General features: G+C 49.9%; 1 protein-coding gene across 3 annotated transcripts in view; it reads left to right on the plus strand.

Annotated features, from left to right (window-relative positions):
* Positions 1-784: 784 nt before the first annotated feature.
* ARAP1 (ArfGAP with RhoGAP domain, ankyrin repeat and PH domain 1) overlaps positions 785-21,165 on the plus strand; it is a 135,669-nt gene continuing 115,288 nt past the window's right edge. The window contains exon 1 of one of the 3 annotated variants that reach the window (XM_060273980.1): positions 785-1,050. The gene's annotated coding sequence lies outside the window, so the exon portion shown is untranslated. Of the gene's footprint in view, positions 1,051-3,458; positions 5,354-20,226; positions 20,890-21,165 lie in introns of those variants that run through there. The other 2 variants (XM_060273982.1, XM_060273981.1) reach the window with 2 other exon arrangements.

Raw genomic sequence — 21,165 nt, forward strand, 5'->3', positions numbered from 1 at the left:
TGGGATTTGGTCTATATCTCCCATGGGTGCTTTAGCTGCGATGTCTGCATTGCACCGGGGGTGGGGTGGGCTAGATGACACTTGGGGGTCCCTCCCAACTCAACACATCTATGATTTAGGCCGCCTGCTGCAACCCTGTCCCTGGGGAACAATCCCCATCAAACTACTGTACATGGGACTTACTTTTGAGTAGGAATGGACAGGGTGGTGGTGATGCTGCTGTTAAAGGATGCCTGTTTTCCTGCAGCCAGTAATAATAATAATAATAATAATAATAATAATAATAATAATAATAATAAACAATAGTGCACCATCAAGACCGTTCTCCCAAACGGAGATGGAGAGAGCCCCCAGTTCAGCTGACCCTAAAAGAGGAGAAAGCTTGTGGTATACAGAGTCATAGAACCATGGAGTTGGAAAAGACCCCAGAGATCATCTAGTCCAACCCCCGGCCAGGCAGGAATATGCAGCTGTCCCTTAGGGGGATCAAACCTGCGACCTTGGTGTTATCAGCACCGGCGCCCTCTAACCAACGGAGTGCAGTGCAAGAGGGGGCGGGGAAAACCCCAGTTCCAAGGAGCCTTGCTGCCCTGGGTGCAAAAGGTGCTCTCCTTCCCGGGCAGCCGCGCTTTTCCTCCGCCCCTCCCGCAGGGACGTTTCCTCCCAGTTTTCCCCGGCGGAGAAAGGGAAGAAGGGAGGAGGAGGAGGAGGAGCGGAGCCCGCGCGCGAAGGAGGAGCAGCGGCGGCGGCGGCGGCGGCGGCGCAAGCGCCTCGCCTGCACTACTCCTCTGCCCTCCTCTCGCGCCTTTCCTTTCTTTGCGCGTCTCCGCCGGGGAGGAAAAAGAAGGGAAAAGGTGTCCGCGGCGGCACCGTCTGGCCAGCTCTTCGCCCGCCGGCCTGTAAGGAAGGGAGGAAGGAAAGAAGGCAGGCAGGCAGGAGGGCCGGCCGGGGAGGCGCTTGGCCGGCGGCGAGCGCTTCGTGCCCCCGCCCAGGCGCCGCCTCCGCCGGCCGAGGGCGCAAGGAGGCGTCGGGGAAGGAGTCGGCGCGGCGGTAAGTGGACCTCGGGCTGGGTGCGGGGTTGCTCTCCTTTGCCTCTGGCTGGGCAGCGGAGCCTTGAAGAGCTGCGAGGCAGGCAGGCATTCAACGGGGGGAGCTTCCCATCCGCGCCCGCTCCCTTTCGCCTTTTGGAGAAGCGTTCCCCGTTGGCTTTCTGCCTGCCTCGGGCTGGGGGAGCTTCTAACACCGCTCCCGCTCGTCCTCATTTATTTGGAGAAGCTCTGCCCTGCTCCGCACCGCTGAGCTTGTGCAAAGCAGGCAGGCATTCAACAGGGAAAGCTTATTCCAAACACTAAAGGGAGCAGCAGGGGGGGAAACTTCCCCTGTTGAGTTTCTGCGAGGCAGGCAGACAGAAAGAGAAGGTAAACAGGGGAAGTCTCCCCCTCCACTCACTTTTGTCATTGAGAGAAGCTTCCCCTGTTGGATTTCTGGGAGTTTTCTCCGCTGGTCCTTTTTGCCCCCCTCCCTCTTGTTAGTGACCTGCTCGTGAAATGGATGCAGCAGCCGAACAAGTGTGTTTAGGATTACACATGAATGAGGCTATGATTGTTCTGTCTGTTTTGTATACATTATAAAATGAAAGTTTTTTTAAAAAATCCTAATTAAAAAAACATAAATGAACGAGGTTTCTTGGGAATGTAGAATTGCAGAGCTGGGAGGGGAACCTCAAGGGTCATCTAATCCAACCCCCTGCAAAACGGGGGGGGGACAGCTCGTAAACCAGCCCTCCCCAACCTGGCGCCCTCCAGCCATTTGCAACTACAACTCCCAGGAGCCTCCGCTAGGACATCAGTGGGGCTTGTAGTCCCAAAGAGCTGGATAGCGCCCGACTGGGGAGGTCTGTCAAACAGGGAGGCTCAGAGGCTACAAAACAGGCCCATGCTGTGACATTTCTGCAAAGTGGGCTTTGTTTTTGCTGTGGAAGAGGTGTCACTTCAGAAAAGCGAAGCCGGGAACATTATTGGACGCAGAACTTGTAGCACTGCGGTTGCCTTTATTTTGTATTTATTTGAGCTTTGCTTGGAAATAAACCCCGTTTGCATTTCCCCAGACCTTTTAAACTCCTCCCTCTCAGTAAGCAGAAGTACGGTAAGCCTCGCAGAATTCAATAGCCCCAGTTTTGCTTGCGGCCGAGACCTATGCAAAATTCCTTTCTTGCTTCTTGCTGGAATGCAAGAATAACTAGGGTTTTGTGTCCTAGTTGTGTTTTAAAGTATAAATGCATATGAAATGGTTTTCATTGGGGCAGGGATTTTAAATAGGTCTTGGAGCTGCCTCCAGCTACAGAGGGGAAAATCGTTTTAAGTGCATGTAATTGGGTCTCGGGTGCTCTAGGGGCTTGCAAATGTGTGCTTGCTGCTTATAGAATCGGAGAACTGTAGAGTTGAAGGGGATACCAAGGGTCATCTAGTCCAACCCTGTGCAATGCAGGAATCTCAACTAAAGTATCCCTGACAGGTGGCCGGGGGGGGGGGGTTTCCCACATTGAGTGTGGGACATGGTGGGGCAGGGAAGGGACTTTCCCCATTGCTAGCTTTGCTCATCTATAGTTTTTTTTTTAAAAAAGATTTGCATAGTGGAGCAGCATTGTGATCCGAGGGACTACTTTACAGGGTTGTTGTGTCAGACATGGGGTGCAGCTGATCTTGGGGCGGAAAAATGTCCTGGGTTAGCCAGGCTGTGGCTCATGCCCTTTTTGGTCTCGCAGTGTGGTGAAACTCTACCTTCACTGGAATATTTCCGTTAACTATGTGTGATTTCAGTATTTGTGGACACCCGCTTCTCTCTATATGTCTGTGGGTCCTTTGGGGTTTTCGCCAAGCATGTTTCTGAAGACATGAGGACTAGCGACTTGCTCTTCTAAAAGTAAAACGAAAAGCCCCTACATTTTTGGAATGCTGATTTTAGAGGTAGACATCAAACGGCTGCAAGTGAATTTGTGAATCCTTTAGACTGCAATCTGATGATATTATTATTATTTTATTATATTTGTATACTGGCCTTCATCTGTAGATCTCAGGGCGGTTCACTGCATAAAATTACAAGACAAAAACACAAACACTTCTTAAACAGACTTATGAGCTCATTGGGGGGCTATGACACTGTGTTAAAGGTTTTAAAGGTAAAGGGTAAAGGGACCCCTGACCATTAGGTCCAGTTGTGACCGACTCTGGGGTTGCGCGCTCATCTCGCATTATTGGCCGAGGGAGCCGGCGTATAGCTTCCAGGTCATGTGGCCAGCATGACAAAGCCGCTTCTGGCAAACCAGAGCAGCACATGGAAACGCCGTTTACCTTCCCGCTGTAGCGGTTCCTATTTATCTACTTGCACTTTGATGTGCTTTCGAACTGCTAGGTTGGCAGGAGCTGGGACCAAGCAACGGGAGCTCACCCCGTCACAGGGATTCGAACCGCCGACCTTCTGATCAGCAAGCCCTAGGCTCAGTGGTTTAACCCACAGAGCCACCTGGGTCCCAATGTTAAAGGTTTTAACCCTGAGTAAAAGCTGCCTCCTACTTGGTCATCTGACCTGAGAGCAGGTGTGTAGGACTCTCCAGGATTTTAGCCTGAGGACATTCCCAGCTCTACCTGGAGATGCCAGGAATTGAACCTGGGACACCAGAGGAGCCTTGCTGGATCAGGTGAGTGGCCCGCCTGTTCCAGCATCTTGTTCTCACAGGGGCCGAGCAGGATCCGAACCCAAGAGCCATTGCTGCCTCTGACTCAGAGCTCAGCTGTCATGGCCAGTAGCTTTATCTTCCTCCATCCATTTGTCCAGTCCTTTTTAAAAGAGCCAGTGTGGTGTAGTGGTTAAGAGTGGTAGACTTGTAATCTGGGAAGCCGGGTTCGGTCTCCGCTCCTCCACATGCAGCTGCTGGGTGACCTTGGGCTAGTCACACTTCTCTGAAGTCTCTCAGCCCCACTCACCTCACAGAGTGTCAGTTGTGGGGGAGGAGGGGAAAGGAGATTGTTAGCCGCTTTGAGACTCCTTCGGGTAGTGATAAAGCAGGATATCAAATCAAAACTCTTCTAAAAGCCACCTGGCTCGGCGGTCCGTTCCTGCGCCCTGTGGCAGGGAGTTCCGTAGTTTTAACTTCTGCATGTGTAGCAGGTTCTCTGCCGCTGACTCCTTACCGAAGTCTGCCGGCGGCTCAGATTTGCTAAAGCTGGGAAATTTGAGGGACGTAGCTGGCATGCCTTTGCGAGAGAGCATGCCTTTGCGAAAACCCAGAGCCGGCTGAAGCAGGAACAGGAGGAGATGGAGATGGGCTTTGGCATGTCTGCGAGGTAGCCGAGGGGGAACGAGGCCTGCAGGGCCGCCAGCCAGTGCGGGAGCCAAGACTTGTGTGCTGGGTCCTGGGTCCTGGGACGTAAGCCTTGGCTTGCGTGCCACAGCTGTTCCTGGCAGCGGTGCCAAAGGAGAGATGTACATGGCTTGCACGCTTGGAAGCTGCATCCCCGAGGCTTCCGGTTGGTGCCGGAATCGAGGCTTGCTCTCCAGCCTCCTCTTTTGCAGCTGGGAAAACAATGCGGCTTCGACAACCTCGCCGTGCGCATATCTGGGGTTAGAGGGATGATGCTCCCAATTTCTGGGTCGTTTTAAGAATTCAGCAGCAAGCCAGGGATGGAGAGAAATTCCACGTCTTTTTTGTTGTCGTTGTTGCTGCTGCCTTGGTGACCACCAGGTGACTGGGATTTTTTATTTTCTTTTTTTAATCTCCGGCTGTAGAGTCCAAAGTGACAGCTTCTTTGCTTCTTGGAGCCTGCTCTTGGCTTCCTGAAAAATAATTGAGAAAAGTCATGGGGGCCCTTGAAAGATGAATGGATGTGTTGTGGCGCCGAGGGCTCTGTCAAATTTGGGAAGCTTTTTCAGGGCCCCCAAACTCTCTGCTAGCCTGACTCTCCCTTCTCTGCAGGCTGGAAATAAAGGGTCGCTCTGATGTTAAAAGGAGGCTGAGCTTCTGATCTTGGCCCCCGCAGATAGAAGGCTGGATGTGGCCCTTTGATTGAGCTTCTCTTTAGAAGAGCCGGGAATCTGTGCCCAGTCCAGGAGAAGTTAAGCAGGGCACCCTCGCCTGGCTCGGAGAGCGGGTAGAAAAGGCTCTTTGTCTGCCGGAAGAATAGGCCAGAATTTTCCCCTTACATTCAGACCTTCCCACAAACATTTCTGCTCCTGCTACGAGGCCGAGGGGGACCTGGCTGCTCCCTGGCGAAGCGCGCGGTCAGCAGGGACGGATCGGTGCCAGGTTTTGCTTTGATTTCCAGGAAGCCACCACCCCTTTCCCGTGGGCTGCCAGGTGAGTTGTTCCCTGTAGCCCAGGCTAAACATCCTCTTTGCCACCCCCCCCTGTCTCTCTCACATTGTTGGGATGCCTGAAGGGGGCTGAAAAGTGGGGCTCCCTCTTTTTCCTTTCCCTCCCCCACCCTCCAGGGCCCCTTTATAGAATAATAAAGAGCCTGAAAAGTATGTCCCAGTCCCTTAGGGAGGCAGCTTTAGGAAGAGGCCAAAGGGCTGCCCCCCGCATGGATTTGGGGTGCCCATTTAGGCGGCAAGGAAGGGTTTCAGAAATCGGGCCAACCCCCATCAGGCGCAGTGCCTTGGGAAAGTCTCCTGCATAAGCTTGGTGAAAACGGGGGGGAGGGGTGCACGCATGCCCCCCCACTCCTGTGTTGTGCGTTCCCTCCTCTTCCTCCTCCCTTTGAACATTTATTGCGTGCTCTTTTATGAATCGGGATGAATCGGGGTCTGTTCCCCTTGCCAGACTGGGAGGGTCGGAGAATAGAGCACCCTTTCTGATCGGGCTCGGCTGTGGTTCCTTCGTTTTGCTCTTAAGGATGGCCCCGCTCGCCTTATCTTTTCATATTTAATAGCTTAATCCACTCAAGTTTGGCCTTCCGCTTTATGAGGAACTTTGGCGCAGCGGTTTGATTATGCTATTGGTTTTATGGGCTAGACTGAGGGAGATTCCCTGCGCCGTTGGTTCGCTCAGATTCTGGCAGTTTGGTTTGGATCGGTGTGCATCTGTCCACCTGTAAGGGCATTTTCACAAAGTGACATTTAAAGCCCCTCGGCTTCCCGTGCTGGCTCCAGGAATCTGCACTCGTGTGTGAACTGGCAAAGGTGGGGTGGGGGAAAATGATTTAAGTTTGCAGAATGAAAGAGAAAATGAGGGTTGCACCAGTCGTTTGAGGGAATGCAGGAGCCAAGTGGAAAAGCTTGCAATGTTTTGGACTTTTCGGTTTAGAGAAAAGGTGAGAAAGAAGTGTGTAAAATCATGTGTGGCCTGGAGGAACTGGCCAGAGAACAGTCTCTCTCTCTCTCTCTCTCTCATATATGATGTTGGAAGATGCAGAACAGATAAAATACAGTAACGGGCTTCTTCATGCAGTGCCATTAAACTATGGAACAGGAGGCAATGATGACCACCAACTTGTATGGTTTTAAAAAGGACTGGGCAAACTCACAGATAGCCTTGACATTCTTAGCCAGGCATCCCCAAACTCGGCCCTCCAGATGTTTTGGGACTACAATTCCCATCATCCCTAGCTAACAGGACCCAGTAGTCAGGGCTGATGGGAATTGTAGCCCCGAAACATCTGGAGGGCCGAGTTTGGGGATGCCTGTTCTTAGCTGTGCAGTTAACATCAACGAAGTCTTTCTTCAAGAGGAAGTTGGCACCTGCAGCATGTCGTCCCCGAAACCCATTGCAACTTGAGTGTCCCATTAAGCCTTAGCTCCTCTCCTTACCATCCAGCACCCTCCCAGGGTGAACGCCACATTTCCCCCTCTCTCTGTTGAAATGCGCGGCTTGTCAAAGTAGATGTGGGGGACCTCTATGTGTGGGTCTTGGGGCAATTGCATCCTTTTCTCTCTTAGGGTCTATCTAGTAGACCCTATATATGAAAGGATGTCATATGGAGGAGGGAGAAAGATTGTTTTCTGCTGCTCCAGAGAAGCGGACACGGAGCAATGGATTCAAACTACAAGAAAGAAGATTCCACCTAAACATTAGGAAGAACTTCCTGACAGTAAGAGCTGTTCGGCAGTGGAATTTGCTACCAAGGAGTGTGGTGGAGTCTCCTTCTTTGGAGGTCTTGAAGCAGAGGCCTGACAGCCATCTGTCAAGAATGCTTTGATGGTGTTTCCTGCTTGGCAGGGGGTTGGACTGGATGGCCCTTGTGGTCTCTTCCAACTCTATGATTCTATGATTCTAGTAGGTTTCAGCCCAAGCCAAGATATTTTGCTGCCTGAGGCAGAGGAGGAACTGCTCCTCCCACCCCCAGCTGTTTCCTTCTCAAGGCAGCTCAAGTCATTTTGGTACCCAAATGAAGGGAAAACAACAACTAAACCCAATTAAAAATAAAATAACTAAAAAATGAAAGTGGTTAACCATTTCCTGCCCCGTTTCCTTTTGCCCTAATGGTAGGGCCGGCCCATAACCATCTGGTTGCTGCAGCCACTGGGTAGCACCTTGTCCGCCTCCTTCCAGCAACTCCTGCAGCCCAGCTCTGCTTTCCTTTGAACCACATCTTGTCGTCTGGGCAGCCCAGGACCCCAGACAAACTGCCCAGGCTTGCAGGTCACTTCAGTGCTGCTGACACAGCAAAAACAACACGGGAGGCAGCAGTCCTGAGTTGCCGGCCTCTGCAGCCACAGCAGGCGCTGCGATTCTCCAGCAGTTTGACTTCACCCTCCGAGGCACGCTCCATTGTCTCCTGAGACAAGTTGTGCCGATTCTGCGGATGAAAGTGGTTAAGTGGGCCCACATGGGTAAGGCGATCTAAGTTGCAGGTCGACTAGTCTCAAGTTGTGGAGGGATTTATTTATTAAGTGTTAACACCTTCAGCTTGGCTCGGGTGCAAGGGAGGTCTTCAGGAAGAGAAGTGCCAGTGTTATTTGGGGCTGCAGGTCAGGGCCCGGTCAAAGGAAGCTGGAACGGTGCCCGCAGGCGTTGCCCAGAGGGGCGCAGAGCCAGGGATTTCTCAGAAGCCACAGGGACATCCAGGCCCGCTGCATTTATAGTGAACGAGGGCAGAGGCTGGACTTCGGCATGTCGCAGGGTGAGGCGGAGGGCAGGGGATTTGGGAGGACAGAGCGGACCGATTTGGGGTGGGTCGAGGATGCCATGCTATGTACAATTCCGAAGAACATGGATCTGATGGTAGGATTTAAATAAACATTCACAATTTTATGGATAGGGAATAGGTCAGGCTTCCTCAAACTTGGCCCGCCAGATGTTTTTGGCCTATGACTCCCATGATCCCTCGCTAGCAGGACCAGTGGTCAGGGATGATGGGAATTGTAGTCTCAAAACATCTGGAGGGCCGAGTTTGAGGAAGCCTGGAATAGGCCATGTATGATATTTGTAGAAGATAGCAGAATATATCTGAATTCTGAATTCTGTAATAGCAGAATTACAAGCCTGGTAGATGAAGGGAACGCTGTGGATGTAGCCTATCTTGATTTCAGCAAGGCCTTTGACAAGGTGCCCCATGATATTATTGTAATGAAGCTGGTAAAATGCGGGCTAGACAATGCTACCATTCAGTGGATTTGTAACTGGCTTACTGACCGAACCCAAAGGGTGCTCATCAATGGCTCCTCCTCATCCTGGAGAGTAGTGACTAGTGGGGTGCCACAGGGTTCTGTCTTGGGCCCAGTCTTATTCAACATCTTTATCAATGACTTGGATGATGGGCTTGAGGGCATCCTGAGCAAGTTTGCAGATGACACCAAATTGGGAGGGGTGGCTAATACCCCAGAGGACAGGATCACACTTCAAAATGACCTTAACAGATTAGACAACTGGGCCAAAGCAAACAAGATGAATTTTAACAAGGAAAAATGTAAGGTACTACACTTGGGCAAAAAAAATGAAAGGCACAAATACAGGATGGGTGACACCTGGCTTGAGAGCAGTACATGTGAAAAGGAACTAGGAGTCCTGGTAGACCACAAACTTGACATGAGTCAGCAGTGTGATGCAGCAGCTTAAAAAGCCAATGCAATTCTGGGCTGCATCAATAGGAGTATACAGGGGTGGCCAACTCCCAAGAGACTGAGATCTACTCACAGAGTTAAAAACTGGCTGTGATCTACCCCCTTTTTAGGGGTTCAGGTCACAGTTGTTGAGCTTCTTTTAGGGAGGAAGAAAGCCACATTTTTAGGGGGTGCAGGGCAAAAATGTTGAGCTTTTTTAAGGGGAGCCAAAGTTGTTGAACTTCTTTGGGGGGAACCAGTGATCTGCCAGTGATCTACCATGGACGTCCAGTGATCTACCGGTAGATCACGATCTACCTGTTGGACATGCCTGGAGTATAGCATCTAGATCTAGGGAAGTAATAGTACCACTGTATTCTGCTCTGGTCAGACCTCACCTGGAGTACTGTGTCCAGTTCTGGGCACCACAGTTCAAGAAGGATACTGACAAGCTGGAACGTGTCCAGAAGAGGGCAACCAAAATGGTCAAAGGCCTGGAAACGATGCCTTATGAGGAATGGCTTAGGGAGCTGGGTATGTTTAGCCTGGAGAAGAGAAGGTTAAGGGGTGATATGATAGCCATGTTCAAATATATAAAAGGATGTCATATAGAGGAGGGTGAAAGATTGTTTTCTGCTGCTCCAGAGAAGCGGACACGGAGCAATGGATTCAAACTACAAGAAAGAAGATTCCACCTAAACATTAGGAAGAACTGACAGTAAGAGCTGTTCGGCAGTGGAATTTGCTACCAAGGAGTGTGGTGGAGTCTCCTTCTTTGGAGGTCTTTAAGCAGAGGCTTGACAGCCATCTGTCAGGAATGCTTTGATGGTGTTTCCTGCTTGGCAGGGGGTGGGACTGGATGGCCCTTGTGGTCTCTTCCAACTCTATGATTATATGATTCTATATAAGGAGGTAAATAAATCAGAAACGGGAGTCCAAAAGGGGGGAGGGAGGTTTATGTAATGTGTATGTTATAAATATATTTGTAATGAGAGAAAAGAAGAATTATATATATAAAAATACTATGTACAGTTCCGGTTGCCTCCACTCAAAAAGGATATTGGAAATGGTTCAGAAAAGGTAGAGCTTCCATACTTTCTGGACATTACCGGGATTTCTAAGGCGGAATTGACGTCTGGGGGAGAATTTCTGAAAGGTGGCAAGTCAATCAAAAAAATCACTGTGGTTTTTTTTGGAGGGAGGGAGTTTTAGTAAAAGGAACTAAACAACTTTGGGAATAAGGAAGGAAAGGTCGCAGTGCTAGAGATGTTCATAAAAATTCACATGGCACAGAGAAAGGGCTTCTTCACGCAGTGCGTAGTTGAAACTGTGGAACTCCCTGCCACAGGAGGCAGAGATGGCCACCAACTCGGATGGCTTTAGAAGAGGATTAGGCAAATTCAAGGAGGAGGAGAGAGCTATGGCTTGCTGGCCAGGAGGGTTCTTTTCTGCCTACACAGTCAGAGGCACCAGTTCTTCCCAGTATCAGAGTACTGGTTGGCCCCTGTTTGCCTTTTGAGACTTTGTTATGAGGTTAAAATAACAAGCCAATGGGAATTCTGAAGTAAAGAGAGAGGGAAAGGGTTAGGAGAATGAAAAACAGCAACCAGGGTTCACAGCCTCATAAAATAAAGAGCATTCTCGAGTGACTAATGATTGAATTGGATGTTGCAACAAGAACTGACTTGATGAGCAGGGAGCGCAAAACAAATGAGATGAATGCTTTGAATATTTGGCTCCCTGAAGTCAGGGTTTCTTCCTATTTCTGAGAAATGAACAGCATCTTCAGGGTGCAGCAAGACCTACGGATTTTGCCAGAGGATGTCCGGATGAAATATGACTTTTTTTTTAGGGTTGGCCCTTTCTTTTAAAATGCCCCCCTCCCCCCGCTTCCCCAAACAAAGAGGACCTCCCTGCACAGAGAGAAATAGCAGGTCAGGGAGGCAAAGGAAAAGCGGGATATAGGCAGATCCGTAAAACTTGCTGGATGAAGAGGCCCAAGTGGAAATTTACTGCTGGGAATTCTTAGGCGGGCTGCATGCCAAGCGGTAAATGGGGCAGCAAGAAGAACTCACAGGGAGACGGGCAGGGGGGTGGGAGAGAAGAAGCAGAATTCTTTGCACTGCGCTCTCCCGCCGTCCTCTCCCCGGGAATTGGAGCAGGAGGGGGGCAAATGGAAGGAAGGGAGAGCCACGGATGGGTGACGGGGTTTGGAGACGGGTTTGGAGACTTATTCGGGGTGGGTGGCAGAGGAGGAATCCTGGCAGCTGTGACTGTATGCCCACAAAGTTACCCGAAAGAAGAGGATCAAGGAGGGAAGCAAGGGAACCGTAGGATTGTAGAGTTGGAAGGGTTCCCTGGGGGTCATCTAGTCCAACCCTCCCCCCGGCAATGCAGGAATCTCAGCTAAAGCATCCCTGGCAGATGGCCGTCCAACCTTTGCTGAAAAACCTCCAAGGAAGGAGAGTCCACAACCTTCCAAGCCTTACAGTCTTAACTGCTCTTACCGCCAGAAAGATCTTCCTGATGTTTAGTCGCAGAATCTCCTTTCTTGAAACGCAAAGCCACGGGTTCGAGTCCTGCCCCGCAGAGCAGGAGAAAACAAGCATGCCCCCCTTTCCATGTGATGGCCCTTGAGAAACTTGAAGGCACCTATCGTATCTCCTCTTATCACGTCTCCTAAATGGCGGGCGAGTGGTTATATTAATCATCACTGGGGATATTTGTCCACTGCTTCATATGCTGCGTCCCGAAGTAGTTTAGGTCATACTAAAACACAGTGAGATTTTTATTTTGATTGGGGGGGGGGAGATGTATGTGCAACATTAAAACCCCAAATACAAAGAGATGCATCAGTAACCCTTTCTGTGCTGCAAATCGCATGGGCTTCAAAGTAGACGTTTGCCCCGTTGACCTCCAGTTTTAAGAGCCGAGGTTGGGGGTCAGATCTGGACCCCTGGCTTCCAGCTCTTTCCTATCCCCCTCCTCATCTTGGAAGGTTTGGTTTGGCTGCTGGAGGAATCTCCCAGCTACCCTCAGGGCTATTTGCAGTTTGAAAAGAAAGAGAGGCAGAGGGAGAAACAAAATAAAAACAAAAATTCCCGGGATGCTGTGCCAAAGCGGAGCTTAATTCTGCAAAGGAAGCGAATTGGCATATATATGCTGTTGTTTGCAAGGAGGCTAAGCGGAATACCAGATTTCCTTCGGGTGCTGTCTGTGCTGCCGTAATCCTGTTTTATTGACCTGCTTTTTTCACTTGCTCTTGGGTCAAAAGGGCTGCCAGAGTGACTTACAAAAAACCACTGGCTTATCTAAAAGGCACAACACAAAAGGAAAAAGGAACTGGAAGGGAGGAGGAAAAAAAACTTGGGTAAACTTTACTGAACAAAGTCTTCTGCAATTTTCAGGAGGAGGGATTCTGTGCTCAGTGCTGCGTAATGGCACTTCCCCCATGGAATTATGGGATGCCAGCAGAATCTGGGCAGGGCTTTGAGAGCAGAAATGTTGCTGATGACTGCAAGGGCACCATCTAAATGTCTAATTTTTTGCTGCATACACTTGAAGAAGCACTGAAAATGTGTCTTGGGTTTGAAGCTTGGGTCACTCTGAACTTTGTCCTTGTTTTACTTCATTTTGTCCGCTCGGACGTCCTTCCCGTGAGGGATGTTAGACCGAGCATCTTGCTCTCTGGACTCCTAAGAATTCGAACCCAGGTCTCGGTTTGCTGGCTCAACGGATTCATTCAGATGAATAAAGAAGAAACACTTGTAGAAGAACTGAGACCCTTTCCGCATTATTTGAGAAAATATTGCAGTCAAATCTCAGGTGGGACTTGAAATATAAGCAAAGGAAGGAGAATGATGAAAGAAATGTACAGGTGAAACTCGGAAAATTAGAATATAATCGAAAAGTGCATTGATTTCAGTAACGCAACTTAAAAGGTGAAACCAATATATGAGATAGATGCATGACATGCAAAGCAAGATATGTCAAGCCTTGATTTGTTGTAATTGTAATTATTTGTCATTAGGCGGGTCAATTATAAATGGACTGTAATTAATGAAATGTAATAGTGATGTTTATTGTAACTATTTGTTTTATTACTGTGGAATTTCCAAAAGAAAGCATTTGTAAAAATTAAAATAAAAAATAAAAATAAAAAGTTGCATTACTGAAATAAATGCACTTTTCAACGATATTCTAATTTTCCGAGTTTCACGTGTACTGTAAGATACACGCTTCAGAGAAATATTCTATGTGGTAGCAGATGAATGATTTGAACGGAAGCACCACGGAAGTAAGGATAGGAAGTCAAAATCTCACGGCAGTATTGTATTGAAATTGAGCTGAATTTGTTAAATTGTTTGAAAACCAATTAAAAATTATGTGCGTGTTGCCGGCCTACTGTGAACAGTAGGTGAACAGTTTGTTGCTCCGCCTACTTTCCCTCCTGACCCCGCCCCCACTGGCAATGTGGCCCCCAGAAGCTTGTATGGAAGGGAATGTGGCCCTCTGGTGGAAAATGTCCCCCCAGCTCTGTGGCAGGGCCAGGTTCCCAGGATAGAGGAAGTGGCAGTTGTGAGTCTCCCGTCTTAAAATAAATCGCCGTTAACCGCAGACGGGGTGCTGTGCCTTGGCGCTTCCCCACACTGGCTGGCGCCACTGCTGCGTGCCTTCCTCGCAGGGCTCACGTTTTGCCCGAGTCACTGCAGGCTGGGTCTGCTTGGCGGGGCAGGCCAGGGGGTGGGCGAGAGGCCTCCTGACGGGAAGCCAGGGTGGTTTGGGTGACTCACAGGATGGGACGGGACCTCTCATTGATGAGTCAGCCCTTAGGGGCTGTCAGGCAGAGCGATTGCTGCGGATCGGGGCCCTGGCTGGCAGAATTTCAAATAACCAGCTCCACCTCACCCGGCTCTCTGAATCCCAGCGCTGTTTAGTACAGTGGTACCTCGGTTTACAAACACAATTGGTTCCGGAAGTCTGTACTTAACCTGAAGCGTATTTAACCTGAAGCGAACTTTTCCATTGAAAGTAATGGAAAGTGGATTAATCCGTTCCAGACGGGTCCGTGGAGTACTTAAACTGAAAATAATCAAACCGAGGCGTCCTTAAACCGAGGTATGACTGTACATATCTGTAAAATGTTTTAGAGACCCCAGGTGGCGCTGTGGTTAAACCACTGAGCCTAGGGCTTGCTGATCAGAAGGTCGGCAGTTCGAATCTCCTGCCAACCTAGCAGTTCGAAAGCACGTCAAAGTGCAAGTAGATAAATAGGAACCGCTACAGCGGGAAGGTAAACGGCGTTTCCGTGCTCTGCTCTGGTTTGCCAGAAGCGGCTTTGTCATGCTGGCCACATGATCTGGAAGCTATACGCCGGCTCCCTCGGCCAATAATGCGAGATGAGCACGCAACCCCAGAGTCGGTCACGACTGGACCTAATGGTCAGGGGTCCCTTTACCTTTTACCTTTAATTTCAAATTGGTCCCAGTTCCTTCATAATACAGTGGTACCTCGGTTTAAGTACACAATTGGTTCCGGAAGTCCGTACTTAACCTGAAGCGTACTTAACCTGAAGCGAACTTTCCCAATGAAAGTAATGGAAAGTGGATTAATCTGTTCCAGACGGGTCAGCGGAGTACTCAACCTGAAGCGTACTTAACCCGAAGTATGAGTGCAATTGGTTCCGGAAGTCCGTACTTAAACTGAAGCGTACTTAACCTGAAGCGAACTTTCCCATTGAAAGTAATGGAAAGTGGATTGATCCGTTCCAGACAGGTCCGCAGAGTACTTAAACTGAAAATTCTCAAACTGAGGCGTACTTAAACCGAGGTATGACTGTAAAAGGTAAAGGTAAAGGGACCCCTGACCGTTAGGTCCAGTCGCGGACGACTCTGGGGTTGCGGCGCTCATCTCGCGTTATTGGCCAAGGGAGCCGGCGTACAGCTTCCGGGTCATGTGGCCAGATGACTAAGCCGCTTCTGACCTTGTTACAGGTAGGTAGCTGTGTGGGTCTGACGTAGTCAAAACAAAATAAAAAAATTCCTTCCAGCAGCACCTTAAAGACCAACTAAGTTTTTTTATTTTGGTATGAGCTCATACCAAAATAAAAAACTTAGTTGGTCTTCAAGGTGCTGCTGGAAGGAATCTTTTTATCCTAATTATCTAATACATTCCTAGATCAGTTAGTATCCTTGATTCTATTATTCCAATCCTCCTCACTCACAAGTCACTCAAACTCTAGTATACACAGCGAAGCAAGAGACTTTTTTCTGGCTTCACTTTGGCTACTAGTCTTCTATACATGTTTCACATTCAGTTCCTTTTGTTGTTGTGCGTGCAAGGCCCTACGCAGAACCGCAGAATCATGGAATCGTAGAGTTGGGAGGGACCCCGAGGGTCCTCTAGTCCAACCCCCTGCAATGCAGGAATCTTGGCTACAGCATCCATGACCTCCACCTCTGCTTAAAAATCTCCAATGAAGGTTTTAAGGTCTCTTGTTGTGCCAGTTTAGCACCCTCATCCCCCCCCCCCCAAAAAAAATCCACGTGCAAAGGATTGGATGGGGCTGTTGGCAATCTTGTCCGATGGAGATGGAGCCGGCTTGTTTTCTGCCGCTCCAGAAGGCAGGACTCGAATCGATGGCTTCAAATGACAAGAACGGAGATTCCAAGATTCAGGAAGAACTTTCACAACTGTTCAGCAGTGGAACGGACCCTCCCACATTGGAGGTGTTTAAGCAGAGGTGGGGTGACCATCTGTCAGGGATGTTTTAGTTGAGATTCCTGCATTGCAGGGGGTTGGGCTAGATGGCCCTTAGGGGTCCCTTTCAGCTCTAAGACTCGTAAGGTTCTATGAGTCTAAGGTCTGGCCTGATGCGCCCAGTCAGTGCTGGCATTCCCCCAGCTCAGGAAAACACACCTGTGAAAACAGCCTTGATCTCCTGACCCTGTTCCAATTGTTTTCATTGTTAACGCTGGTTCAGTGGGTTTCCTTCATTGTACATTTTAATAATGGATGCGTCTATCGTTTCAATGGAATGGTTTTATTGTGCATTTTAACCACACGTGGATATATTTAAAAGCCTCCAAGGAGGGAGAGTCCATCACCTTTGGAGGAAGCCTGTTCCACGGCATGGGCGTACCCAGGATCAAAACAAGGGGGGGGGCTAGGGGAGGGGCCAAGGCACGGAAGGGGAGGGGCTACAAAGTGGGCGGGGAAAGTGCAGTCAGATGCGCCGGGCTGGTGGGCGGAGACAGAGCCCAGCCCAGCCCAGCGGAGCGCGAGTTTGGCATTCCCGCCCGCCGCGCTCTCTGGTTCCCCGCCGCGCTTGGCCTTGCCTGAGGGCGCGACGGGGAGCTGGAGGGAGGGCGAAGCGCGGCGGGCGGGAACGGCGAACTCGCGCTCCGCCGGGCTGTGCCCCTCCCTAGAAGCAGGGCTGGTGGGCGGAGGCGGAGCCCAGCCCAGCGGAGCGCGAGTTCAGCGTTCCCGCCCGCCGCGCCGCGCTCTCTGGTTCCCCGCCGCGCTTGGCCTTGCCAGAGGGCGCGACGGGGAGCTGGAGGGAGGGTGCGGCGCGGCGCGGCGGGAATGGCGAACTCGCGCTCCGCCGGGCTGTGCTCCGCCTCTGCCCACCAGCCCTGCTTCTAGGGAGGGGCAGCCTGCGGCCCCCACTTGCCCCGCGGTGGGTACGCCCTTGTGGGGGGGGCAGCTGGCTTCTAGAGTAGGGCAGCTGCCCTAACTTGCCCCGTGGTGGGTACGCCCTTGTTCCACGGTCAAACAGCTCTCGCTGTCAGAAAGTTCTTCCTGATGTTTACTTGGGAATCTCCTTTCTCATCACTTGAATCTGGGTCCTATCCTCCAGAGCAGGAGAAAACAAGCTTGCTCCATCCTTCAACCCTTCAGATTTGTTGTTGTTTAGTCGTTTAGTCGTGTCCGACTCTTTGTGACCCCATGGACCAGAGCACGCCAGGCACTCCTGCCTTCCACTGCCTCCCGCAGTTTGGTCAAACTCATGTTTGTAGCTTCGAGAACACTGTCCAACCATCTTGTCCTCTGTCATCCCCTTCTCCTAGTGCCCTCCATCTTTCCCAACATCAGGGTCTTTTCCAGGGAGTCTTCTCTTCTCATGAGGTGGCCAAAGTATTGGAGCCTCAGCTTCAGAATCTGTCCTTCCAGTGAGCACACAGGGCTGATTTCCTTCAGAATGGATAGGTTTGATCTTCTTGCAGTCCATGGGACTCTCAAGAGTCTCCTCCAGCACCATAATTGATCCCTTCACGGATCAATGCCTTGTCGTGGCGAAGGGGCTTGAATAACTCAGAGAAGCTATGAGCTATGCCATGCAGGGCCACCCAAGATGGACAGGTCATAGTGGAGAGTTTTGACTAAACGTGATCCACCTGGAGAAGGAACTGGCAAGCCACTCCAGTATCCCTGCCAAGAAAACCCCATGGACAAAGACAACCCTTCAGATACTTGCTATTAATATTCCTCCAGGGAGCTCATGATTCTCTCCATTCACCTTTTAGCCCCACAACAACCCTGCGAGGTAGGATAGGGCCGAGAGGCTGTGACTGGCCCAAGGTCACAGAGCAGAAAGCTTCATGGTCTGGGAGGGGATTTGAACTGTGCACCACATGGAAAAGGATGTGGTATATGAAATAATAACAATGGCAACTGGTGGGCATCTCAGGACTGCTGAAGCAAAGGTGGGCCAGGGGCCAGGCATGGATTCAATCCTTTGCTTCGGAGTCCCAGTTGCTGGGAAATGCAGGAGGGGAGAGGGCTCTTGTACTCGGATCCTGCTTGCTGGCTTCTCACAGGCATCTGCAAGAAGAGAGGACAAGCCCTTGGCCTGATCCAGCCAGCTAGGCCACGTGGTGAGCCCTCGCTGGTGGAAGCAAAGCACAGAAATGAAAGCAGAGGCGTCGCTCCTCTCTCTCCGCTTCAGTAAGCGCCTGTCGTTTTTTCGCATGCATTTCCTGCCCGACGCTGGATCATGTATGTCTTAATGCACTTCCTGGAGCAGGAAACGTGGGTCAAGGCCGTTGCCCTATCCGATCCGGCGCCCTGCAACACACAACAGAGCGGATCCTGACCCCACCAGTAGCAGGAGCAGCAGCAGCAAATGAACCAAATTGCATTACAGTACATTTTGGAATGCAAAACTTGCTGCAGCAAAGAGCAGCGTTCCTTGCAGAATGAAAGGGGATGGGGAAGACAGGGGTGGGGACACAATTCTTGTCTGTTTCAAGGGCCTAATCCAGTGTGTCGGTTGATTCAATTCAGCCCCAGTACATGTCCTTGGGTAAAATTCTAAAAAAAGTTCAGCACCTTCACCTCTAAAACAAGCTCAACAATTTTGGGGTAAACTTCAATCCTTTTTGGGGTAAACTTCAATCCTAATAAAACAGCTTTGGTTGGCCCTCTCGCGTGTTCAGTTCATCAAATCTGGCCCTCTTTGAAAAAGGTTTGGGCAAGGGATCCCAAACTTTTTCAGGCCAGTGCCCCCCCCCCGGGTTCCATCAACTCATCCCCAGTGTCCCCCCCACTTACCCTATTACAAAGTGTTATTCAGAATAGCGGTTTGCACGGCCCATTAAGGACATACCCTCCAACATTTCTTAGCTTAGGGCCTCATCAAAGCTAAATCCAGCCCCGATTTGGAGGGTTTGCAACCCACCAAGGAAGACAATAACGCAATAAAATTCATAGCAGTAACAATTAGTTTCACCTGTCTTCAAAATCCAATTAGAGGTATTTTGTGTTGATGGCAAGGAAAAAGCAGGCGTTGAAAGAGAATTTCCTGGATGCCAAGGTCCAGGTTTGGAGCACAAACACTTTGGTGAGATGCCCCGGTGGGAAGCCGGCAAGGAGGACTTGAATGCAACAGCATTTGCCCCCCCCCCCACCTGCAGATCCCGGCAACAGGTGGTTCACCTGTTCAACAGGTGACCGTGGACATAGAGCAGAGCCGTTGTGAAAAGCACCGGTTTAGAAGGTGGCTGCATTCTGCATCATTTTGTGTAACTTGCCCGGCCTGCGGAGAAATTCAGCTCCCCCCCCCACACCTGTAGCTCTCATGATTTTGTCGATAAGATTTGGAAGCGGACAGACGGGGGCTGAATGGCTCCAGTGTTCTGCGGCTGGAATGTCTGTCATCGTCCCAGCCATCAAGTTTCCATACCCTCCAACATTTCTCAAATGAAAATCGGGATATCCTTTACAACAACAACAACAACAACATTATTTATACCCTGCCCATTTGACTAAGCTGCCCCAGCCTCTCTGGGGGGCTTCCAACATAGATAAAAACATAGATAAAAACATAGTAAAACATTAAACATTTTTAAAACCTTCAGGGCTACCTTCAGATGCCTTCCAAAGGTTGTCTAGTTTCTTACCTCCTTGGCTTGGGGGTTGCATAACTCCACACCCTCCCAACATTTCTCTGCTGAAAATAGGGAATGTCTTAAGGAAAAACGGAGGGACGCGGGTGGCGCTGTGGTCTAAACCACAGAGCCTAGGGCTTGCCGATCAGAAGGTCGGTGGTTCGAATCCCCACGACGGGATGAGCTCCCATTGCTCGGTCCCAGCTCCTGCCCACCTAGCAGTTCGAAAGCACGTCAAAGTGCAAGTAGATAAATAGGTACCACTCCGGCGGGAAGGTAAAAGGCGTTTCCATGTGCTGTTCTGATTCTCCAGAAGCGGCTTTGTCATGCTGGCCACATGACCCGGAAGCTGTCTGCTGACAAACGCCGGCTCCCTTGGCCAGTAAAGCGAGATGAGCACCGCAACCCCAGAGTCGTCCGCGACTGGACCTAACAGTCAGGGGTACCTTTCCTTTTAACTAAGGAAAAATGGGACATTCCAGGATCCAATCAGAGACTGGGACGGCTTCTGTAAATCCGGGACTGTCCCTGGAAAATAGGGACACTTGGAGGGTCTGCATTGGGTTTGTGGGTTTGTGTGTGTGTGCGCGCGTTTGTGCAGGAGAACATCCTGGTGAATTGTTGCCCAAATCACCAACGGGTCGAAGAAACCGCTTGGATTACTGTTTAATAGCTGTTTTTTAGGAGTTCTGACTTGAACTGCACCCTTTCTCCTAGTCCCCACTTTAACTCTTCCGTTGTTCCGCCTCCTCCTTTTTAAAAATAATTGATTTAGTTAACAAGAAAAAATGTACAAACGTAACCCCCCCCCCCAAGGGAAAGAAAAGGAAAGAATAAAAAATTTGGACCATGGAGTGTCATAGTCATAGTTAATAAAGTATTAACTCATACAGTACAGGGATCCCCTTTACAAATAAGAAAGATATGTCAAAATAAATCCATTCTCCATCTGTGAGTGCCATTCTTATTGAGAATAAAGTTTCTACGGGGGTCTTAAATGAGTTTGACATTTAAAAGTTTGTTTAAGAAAGGAAATCCACCCACATGCAATATCTCTGTACGCGATACCTTTTCAAGAAGGGCAGTTTGCCAGAGCCTTGAAGACCAGCAGTCCAAACTATTAGGATCAAAGTTCTTTCAGGGTTTGTTTCGTCCGACTGGTTTCACCCATCAATCATTTATTTTTATTTTTTTAAAGGTCCTTCTGCATTTCTGGGGCCTTAGGAATGCCCACACGCTGTCCTTCCTTCTGCTATGAGCTAATTGCAAAACGCTTTCTGCCGAATATTCAATCTCTCTCCCCCCCCCCCTTCCAAGTTCCTCATCTGCAATTTCTGCAATTGGAAAGGTCTGGTAAGCAGAAACTCCCTTGCTCTTGACGGAAGCACAGTAGCCTCCAGTAAAAGGGGGCATGGATAGCTCAGATCCACGCAGGCATTGTCAAAAGAGGACGTGAAGCCCAGAGGTTGGTGGCACAGTGCCTTTGTTTTCTTAAAATAAATGTTGTTTTGGTGAATCTTAGGATGTGTTACCCTGGGGCTTGAGAGACGTTTGGGGCGAGCTGCTTGGACCTATCTGTTCAATGAAGGCTTTTCTTCCTGGTGGGTGTTAGAGCTGGCATGATCTTCGGACCAAAAATGTGTAAAAGAGGGCACAGACAGGAAAATCTCAACAACTGGGAAGCAGTTGCTTTCGGCAAATTCCTAAGGGGTTTCTCTCCTGGGGCCTCTGTTTTGGTTTG

Source organism: Zootoca vivipara, chromosome 4, assembly GCF_963506605.1.
Source record: "Zootoca vivipara chromosome 4, rZooViv1.1, whole genome shotgun sequence".
Taxonomy (NCBI): Eukaryota; Metazoa; Chordata; class Lepidosauria; order Squamata; family Lacertidae; genus Zootoca; species Zootoca vivipara.